This window comes from Triticum dicoccoides, chromosome 6B, assembly GCF_002162155.2.
Source record: "Triticum dicoccoides isolate Atlit2015 ecotype Zavitan chromosome 6B, WEW_v2.0, whole genome shotgun sequence".
Lineage (NCBI taxonomy): Eukaryota > Viridiplantae > Streptophyta > Magnoliopsida > Poales > Poaceae > Triticum > Triticum dicoccoides.
Genome location: NC_041391.1, coordinates 378,776,642 through 378,786,472, shown reverse-complemented (window position 1 = coordinate 378,786,472; position 9,831 = coordinate 378,776,642).

Genomic DNA, 9,831 nt, shown 5'->3' with positions numbered 1-9,831 from the left:
TATTTGCAATTGCATTTAGAGATTATAGTTGCTTGTGCCATGCTTAATTAACTATGAGTTATAATGGTTTACCTTGCGTGCCAACAAGCTATTAAAATGATTGTGATGTGGTATGATGGGATGGTATCCTCATTTGAATGAATTGAGTGACTCGACTTGGCACATGTTCACGCAAGTAGTTGAAACAAATCAACATAGCCTTCACGATATTTATGTTCATGGTGGATTATATCCTACTCATGCTTGTACATCGTGTAAATTAATTTTAATGCATGTTCATGACTGTTGTCGCTCTCTCAGTTGGTCGCTTCCCAGTCTTTTGCTAGCCTTCACCTGTACTAAGCGGGAATACTGCTTGTGCATCCAAACTCCATAAACCCCAAAGTTGTTCCATATGAGTCCACCACACCTTCCTATATGCGGTATCTACCTGTCGTTCCAAGTAAATTTGTATGTGCCAAACTCTAAACCTTCAAATGAGATTCTGTTTTGTATGCTCGAGTAGCTCATGTTTCAACTAGGGTTGTCTGTATCTTCCATGCTAGGTGGGTTATTCTCAAGAGGTGTGGACTCCGCTCCTCATTCACGAGAAAATGGCTGGTAACCGGGATGCCCACTCCCATGATCAAAAAGATCAAAGCAAATCAAAATAATTAAACAAAACTCCCCTAGGGCTGTTGTTAGTTGGAGGCACTCGTTGTTTCGAGCAAGCCATGGATTGATGCTTGTTGGTGGTGGGGTAGTATAAACTTTTACCATTCTGTTTGGGAACCACCTATAATGTATGTAGTATGGAAGATACCGCTATCTCATAGTTCTTGCGTTGACAGTGAAATTATGCCGCTCAAAATGTTATTCATCTCTATTTTAAAATCGAGCGCTAGCACCTCTACAAATCCTTGCTTCCCTCTGCGAAGGGCCTATCTATTTACTTTTATGTTGAGTCATCACCTTCTTATTTAAAAGCACCCGCTGGAGAGCACACTGTCATTTACATGTATTACTATTAGTATATATTGTGTATGACTAGACTGAATCTCTTTTACCATGAATTACAATGTTTAGTCAGTCCTTGATTTTAAAGGTGCTCTACATTTATGTTTTGCTGTCTCAGAAAGGGCTAGCGAGATACCATCTTGTTATATCATATTATGATTGTTTTGAGAAAGTGTTGTCATCCGAGTTTTATTTTTATTGCTCGCTAGCTGATTATGCCATTGATATGAGTAAATATGAGACCTAAGTGTTATTGTGAATATGGTTAGTTCATAATCTTTGCTGAAAACTTGAATGCTGGCTTTACATATTTACAACAACAAGAGCAAACAGAGTGTGTAAATTTTTTTCTTTATCACTTTCAGTTTATCAACTGAATTGCTTGAGGACAAGCAAAGGTTTAAGCTTGGGGGAGTTGATACGTCTCCAACGTATATACTTTTCCAAACACTTTTGCCCTTGTTTTGGACTCTAACTTTCATGATTTGAATGAAACTAACCCGGACTAATGCTGTTTTCAGCAGAACTGCCATGATGTTGTTTATTGTGTAGAAAACAAAAGTTCTCAGAATGACCTGAAAATCCACGGAGATAACTTTTGGAAAATATAAAAAATACTGGCGAAAGAATCAAGGCTAGGGGGCCCACACCCTGTCCACGAGGGTGGGGGGCCGCCCCCTGTATCATGGGCCCCCTGATGCTCCACCGACCTCAACTCCAACTCCATATATTTCGTTTCACGGAGAAAAAATCAAAGAAAAAGTTTCATCGCGTTTTACGATACGGAGCCGCCGCCAAGCCCTAATCTCTCTCGGGAGGGCTGATCTGGAGTCCATTCGGGGCACCGGAGAGGGGGATTCGTCGCCGTCGTCATCATCAACCATCCTCCATCACCAATTTCATGATGCTCACCGCCGTGCGTGAGTAATTCCATCATAGGCTTGCTGGACGGTGATGGGTTGGATGAGATTTACCATGTAATCAAGTTAGTTTTGCTAGGGTTTGATCCCTAGTATCCACTATGTTCTAAGATTGATGTTGCTTGACTTTGCTATGCTTAATGCTTCTCACTAGGGCCCGAGTGCCATATTTCAGATCTGAACCTATTATGTTTTCATGAATATATGTGAGTTCTTGATCCTATCTTGCAAGTCTATAGTCACCTATTATGTGTTATGATCCGACAACCCCAAAGTGACAATAATCGGGATACTTCTCGGTGATGACCGTAGTTTGAGGAGTTCATGTATTCACTATGTGCTAATGCTTTGTTCGGGTTCTCTATTAAAAGGAGGCCTTAATATCCCTTAGTTTCCACTAGGACCCCGCTGCCACGGGAGGGTAGGACAAAAGATGTCATGCAAGTTCTTTTCCATAAGCACGTATGACTATATTCGGAATACATGCCTACATTACATTGATGAACTGGAGCTAGTTCTGTGTCACCCTATGTTATAGCTATTACATGAGGAATCACATCCGACATAATTATCCATCACTGATCCAATGCCTACGAGCTTTTCACATATTGTGCTTTGCTTATATACTTTTCCGTTGCTACTATTACAACTACTACAGAAGTGCTATCTTTACTTTTTCCACGGTTACCATTACTATCATACTACTTACTACTAAATACTTTGCTGCAGATACTAAGTTATCCAGGTGTGGTTCAATTGACAACTCAACTGCTAATACTTAAGAATATTCTTTGGCTCCCCTTGTGTCGAATCAATAAATTTGGATTGAAACTCTACCCTCGAAAGCTGTTGCGATCCCCTATACTTGTGGCTTATCAGTAGGGTGCGCCCTCCATCCTCGTGGATGGCTCGGGACTCTTCTTGCCCAACTCTTTTAATTCGGTTGCTTCTTTTGGTCCATAAAAAATCCACAAAAATTGGCAGGTCAATTGGACTCCATTTGGTATTCCTTTTTGTAAAACTCCAAAAAAAGGAAAAAACAGAAACTGGCACTGGGCTCTAGGTTAATAGGTTAGTCCAAAAAATCATATAAAATAGCATATAAAACATCTAAGATGGATAATATAATAGCATGGAACGATAAAAAAAATTATAGATACGTTGGAGACGTATCACGTACAATGGGAGAAGCCGATCACCATGCGTCTCCACAAGAACGTCGCCAGCGGTGGCGGCGCGGCTAGAAGACGACAGTCTACGAGAGCGTACTGTGGGAGCAAGAGGATCGCCGTACGTCCCCTCGATGAACCGCGGAGCCGACATATCGGTGCGGCGGGGAGGGCGGCTTTGGCGGAGCAAATGGAGTGGAGTGGGCCGGGGGGGAGGAGGGTTTGGGGAATATTATTGACTAGTTGGCTGAAGGGCGGTTGAATTTGGGATTTGGGGGGATTTTTGCGCCGTGGGCGGGGGAGTTTGGCGCAGGGTCGTTTTCTTCGAGTGCAGTCCCATGTGTCAGTGAAGAGGCAAACCGAAGTGCATTTCATTTACGTGAACCGTGTGCAGGACCAACCTTGTGAGGGTGCAATGCGACTGCAACAAGCATGCTGTGAGTGTACCGCCTTTTTTTCTTTTAAACTTGGTGCTTAGCCCCCTAAAAAAACTTGGTGCCTCGTGCGATTCATCGATACTACTACTAGTAATTTGGTAATCCCGACTAAAATGGCACGGCCGGGTATTTTCCCATGCGATATGCTGGGAGGTTGGCTTAGTTGGTTTATTTAGGATGAGTAATGCTACACCTACGTAATCCCAGTTACGTAATTAACGTAATGTGAAACATGTGAGCTGTTGACTGGAGATTGGGGGAGGGAGGGGCCCACCACCATGAAAATCAGGGGGGAGAGAGAGGCAATTAACTTTAACCCTTTCGTAGGTTCCCGTAGATGCAGGAAGATGTGAAATGCGTGAATGTGTAGTGGACATACTATTGGAGTGCCTAAGATAAAATGTGTATGCAGACCCTATGTGTTTATTTACTTCGCATGCTAGCTTTGTCTCGGGTCAAACCTTCTAAGTTTATACACACAAAAACGAATCATCATTCTATATATTTTCATACTCCTACAATATATCTTACTATTATTGTGAAAGTTCATATACACTAGATGAGATTCATGCAAACAAGGCAAATTTTCATTACATTTTGAACTTCTATAGGACAGAAAAATAAAAGAAACCCGACCCTAAACCTATTCTACGGCGGCGACCGACATCCTCCATCTGTGATCTCCATGTACGGGGGTGGGGTTAAAGACCCGTGAAGTTAAGGTGCGGTTTCCGGCGGGGAAGAGTAGAACATGGGAGATGGACCAGCCAGTTGGCACACCATGCCAGGCCGCCTCTCATGCCCTACTCATCCTCGGAGGAGTCCCCGGCTTCGGCGGTGCCAGTGGACGTGAGGTCGATGATGATGGACATGGATGTTCTGTTGCTTCACCTGCCACATGCACCACCGAACGTTGGATGGCGACAACTAGGATGTGTGGCTGACGGTGCTCCCGTAGTCGGCCGCCAGCGTGGCCACCGCTTATGCGATCGCGTCCGCGTTCGGCTATGTCGCTATTTCATTGCGAGCGGCGACTTGAGAGAGGGCGGTGACCTCGAGCTTCATCCTCGAAGACAAGCTCTCCCGTAGAGCGTTCGCGCTCGCGGTCATGGCGGATGTGGTGCCAGGTAGCAGGATGATGTGCTATGGTGTGGAGTTTAGCTGGGTGTTACCACTTTAAGTAGTGCATTCCGGTGAGGCCAAGCGTCCGGGTGCGTCATTAAGTCCACAGAGTTGGTTCCTCGGGCACCGAGCCTCTTAATGACGGAATACGGACGGACGACATGAATGTGGGCCGCTGGTGCCGGCTGGGAACACACCGCGTGATGGCGCGAGGGTCGAGGGTTTTTAGTGTGCCAGGGTAGTCAGGTGCGGTCGTGGCAACATTGGAGATGCCTTTGCTCACACGCGACCCCCACATCTCTACTCTTATAAAAACATAGTTGGTGATGATGTTGTGCCTGACATCCTGCAATATAGGGCGTCCGATTTATATCTGACGGATATGAAGGAAACTATGGCAATTTTGCAAAAAGATACCTCACCCCACTCCACATTTTCAAATAAGTCCTTCCCTCGTTCATCCTTTTCTCCCACAAGATAAACTACTCATACAAATGCATCTTGATATTCCGTGCAATGCATGGGCATCTTGTTAGTGTCATTGAAAAAGCAAGACGACCTGGCATGGTCTTAGGTCCTGGGGATGCAGTTGGCCGCGCTAAAACACTCCATGGACGTGGCGCGGTGCGCGTGCACTTTGGCGCTCCGTGCATCCTAGACAAGCCGGGTGTTGATCTGCTGGTCGTGCCAAAGCGCTAACACCACCCTCGGCACCCTGAAGCCGACCGTGTCCAGCGATGATTAGCGTGTTGCCCACCGTGGTCGTCGTGTCCAGAGGCGGTGCGGGAGCTGCGCCAGGTTGCTGGCCCTCACGACCCACATGAATGGTTGCCGGTGGCGAGGAGGTCGTGGGCCAGCTCCTCCATTGGACTAGTCTATGCCACGTCATCCCGACAGGTGTGCCCCACATGTCGGTTTCCCTATTTTCCCAGCCAAATCCGAGCATCAGTGCCCCGCGTTGCGCATAGGCGCAGAACGGGTGGTTTTTGTGCCCTGGTTCAAATGTGGTACGGTACCAAATTGTTACCCTAGTCCCAAGTGTGGTGGTTTTGGGTATGGTACCACCCTTTTCCTTTTCAACTAGTGAAGCGCAACACTTGATTTAAGTAGCCGGATGGTGTGCTAATGTAGGTGTCTGACTGTTTGAAGGAATAATTGAGGGGTGCCCGGTCCGTGCCCACATTTAGGGGTCCAACTTACCATGTTCTGGTAGTAGTAACTATAATAGTCCCTTTGTACTCACTCTATTTTCATTCACTCTGCATTAGACAGAAATAATAACATATACAATAACAAATCAATACCATTAGATTCATTATTGAATAGTTTCACATCACATAGATTTGCTATTGTAAATGTTCATATTTTTTCTATAAATTTGGTCAAATTTTATGAAGTTTGACCTCAGTCAAACCTAATATGCAGAGTAAATAAAAACGGAGGAAGTATCTTACTCCGTGACCAAGATGGAAGTGAAAACGAGACAACTTATTGTTTATTTGAGACGTTTAAGTATAATCATGTGGTGTTGCTTATTTCTCATTCCTCTCCAACCCTCTTCTCCATCGATCATGTCGCCCTCCGATCGAGTCCATCCTCCGGCATGCCTCATTTGAACATTCCGTCGAGTACCATTCACATGTGGGCCTAGACCATGCTTGTATTTCCAATGTTGTAATTTGTCCGACATGCATACAGAAAAATGGTTCGTTTAAAGTTTCACTTTGCCTCCGCTACGTGGCGCTTCCCATATTAGTTTTGACATCCCATTCGGTTCATGCCCCGACACATCTTCACGACATCGTTTGATGTTGAGAGATCAAGTGTGTGTCGTGCAAGGAGATAAAGGTTTGGTGTGTTTCTATGATAGAAATGACCCAGGGGGTCTGTGGGGATCGGAGGGAGTATATTGTACGTTCAAAAGCGAAAGGAACGTACTGTACCCACCCTAGTCCTCTTTCAATCAATCTCCGGACCCCGAGATGAAACCGAGAGAGAACAAGTGGGTGCATGTGTGATACCTAAGGCGGATTCAAAATTTTGAACCGGTGATACTAGCATTATCAAATCATATATAAAGGGTATCCAATGTTTGTTTCGCTTTTGAACGTACAATGTACTCCGTCCGATCCTTTCTAGTTTACATATAAGTTTTTTGTGTAGTCAAAGTGTCTCTACTTTGATCAAACTTACAGAATAAAAGTACCAACATTCAACAACGCCCAATCACTATTGTTAGATTTGTACGTACTCCTAGATTTGTATTCAAACAGAGATGATTTCCAATTTGTTTTCTTGTTCTCGTGCATGCTCTTCCTACTAGGATTTTGCCACGTATATCCAGTCCAATAGTAACCTTTTTAAGCTCCCTGTCCAATAGTACTAGTGGAGTACTGACAACATCTGCAGTAGAGTATGCATTGCTCATAGTACTAGCAGTATACTCCCTCTGTTTTTATTTACTCCGCATAAAACGGAGGGAGTACTAGTAACACTCGGCCGACCTCTCGCTCTTCTACTACCTTCGTCCTGATTTATTAGTCCACTTTGTAATGTGTGCTAATTTTTACCATTGATTTAACTGATGAAATGTTAGTGCATGTTAATAAAATTATATCGTTGGCTTCATATTTGAACATAATTTGTAATGATATAAATTTTTATGACATGCATGAATATTTTGTTAGTTAAAGATTACAATGGAGACCAATATACCGGGACATAGGTAGTAGTTGTAGTAGTATAAATGATGTGGGAAGGGGAGGGGGAGGGACGTCGGTTTGCTCTCAATTGCGGTCGCACAAGCGAGCGAAAACGCAAGATGAAGCGCGTTCCATTTTGTGAGTGACATGGAGGGTCCAGCATGCCGGGGTGCAACGCGAACGCGACAAGAGCAATGTATAGTCAAAACCGATTGACCGGTCGTCACCGGAACCACTATTCACACCAGAACCTTCGCTGATCGGCTTACGCCAGCCACTGCCCCAAAACTACACATCCTCTCTAGCCCATTCCCCCACCTTTCGATCCCGTAGCCCGCATCAAGCGTCCCCTAGTTCGCCAGAAAGCCATGGTGCACCCCAAGATCACGTACTACAAGATGCTAACGCCGGAGCATCGCACAGAAATCGCGGTGGCGGTCGGTGCCACAGACCTCCGTTCCCAAGCTCGCTTTGTGGCGGGCCAGTCCACGAGTTCTATGGAACCAAGCTGCGAGGAGGGGGAAGCCGATCCAATGTTCATGGCAGAGGTCGCGGCGCAGAAGGCCCCTGATGGTATGAGACGATGGACGTCGACTTCGTGCCGGCATCTGGGTCCCTCGTGGTGCGGGCGGACCAGCGGTTCAACCTGGCGATACTAAAGGAGGACCGGGAGGCGGGGGCTCAACTTGACGTGGTGCGCGCGATGCCGCTGCCATCGAGGCCCACCTACAGGAGGAACCGGATGTCGTGGATGTGAACCAAGCGGCGGAGGTTCAATTTGATGCAGAGCGCGCGGATGCCGCTGCCATCGAGGCCCTCCTGCAGGCGGAACCGGACGTCCTAGACTTGAACTGGGCGGCGGAGGCTCAACTCGACGCGGAGTGCGCGGATGCCGCTTCCATCGAGGCCCTCCTGCAGGCGGAACCGGATGTCCTGGACTTGAACCGGGCGGTGTTCGTGTCCGTGCAGAGCACCCGCACGCTCCGTGTGAACGAGTAGCTGGAGGCCGAGGAGAACCACTAAGCAGAGACAAATGTCGGCAGCTACGACTGGTTCCTGCCAGCAGCCAAAGACAACAAGGTCGTCTCGTTCTGCGAATAGTGGTAGTTTTTTTTTACTAGTACAAATGCCCGTGCATGGCAACGGAGAAAAAAATAAGCAAGCTCCATGTGGCATTATGCAACAACTTTTATATCAAATTTTGGCTAACGTGAGAAAGAAGGTTATATTGAGCATATCATTTTGGACCTAAAATCCAGACATGAAGAAGCCACCCTAACGGCATTCGTCAGGATCTAATTCAGCTCCACACTTTCATTTGATGAAAAAGTATTTGTGCATGGAATAGTCTTTCGATCGATTATATTTTTTCTAACTCAAAAAGCACAAAAAAAAATTGTACACAATCACATTTTTTGAAAAGGTGTACTTTTTGTATTTTTTTCCAGGACATTTTTTAGAAATTGTATCAATTTTTTGTGATGAACATTTTATTTGGAAAAGTATATTTCATATTTATGTATTTTTTTGCACTGTTTTTGGGCTTGGCCCCAGCATAAGGACTTGACCGACACACACATTCTTTTTTTGATTGAGACACACACATTCTACACGTACTCTCTCTTCTCCATGTGTTCACCTAAAAGAAAACGAGAATGCTAAATTCCTGCCGACTGTCAGTTTGCAATAGATCCGCACGAATCGCGCGCCGTTGGATCTGAATCCTACGATTGATCGCGTCTTCCGATCTGTTCTTTCTTGCGTCCACTGTTTTCGCTAATCCTGTGATCTCCCACGTCCCCGCTTATCCCGCCCGTGATCTCCACCTCCCACTTATCCCGTTTCTGGTGGTTGCTCGTTTAGATGGAAAAATTGAAAAATAAATAATTTGTGAGTACTAGGACTCGAGCCCACAACTCCTTGAAAGTTTCAGCACGCACATACCAACCCACTAACTAATGTTTTTTGTCTTGGTTTTGTGCATGTTTCTAGTTGAGTTAACTAGTTCGACAAAATGAAATCGTAATTTGCTGGGTTAGGCGAGATTTGCTCCAAATTTAGTGGTTCTTGCCATCTATCCCGAGCATGGTAATATACGTGGCGCTTAGCTGGTAACTTAATTAGCTGAAACATGGTAACTTTTTGAGCCTGCTATTTTTTTGTTGGAAAACACCTTCGGTAACTCATGTGTAAATAACTTGGTATATACATATAGCAGACCTGATAACTTACCGAGCCTAGACGCCATAACTTTCTTGACCCGGGAAAAAAAGTTGTTGAAAAGCATACATCCGGTAATTCATTGAACAACGTGGTAATTGTGACCCCAGATTTTTTTTCCTCTAAACATACTCTCGATAACTCATGTACATAGGAACGCCATGTTAACTTTGGAAAGAATGGAGAAAGAGTTGATGAAATATAACCCCCCCCCCCGCATGTGTTTTCTGTGAATAGCGGTAACTCACACATCACAGACCTGATA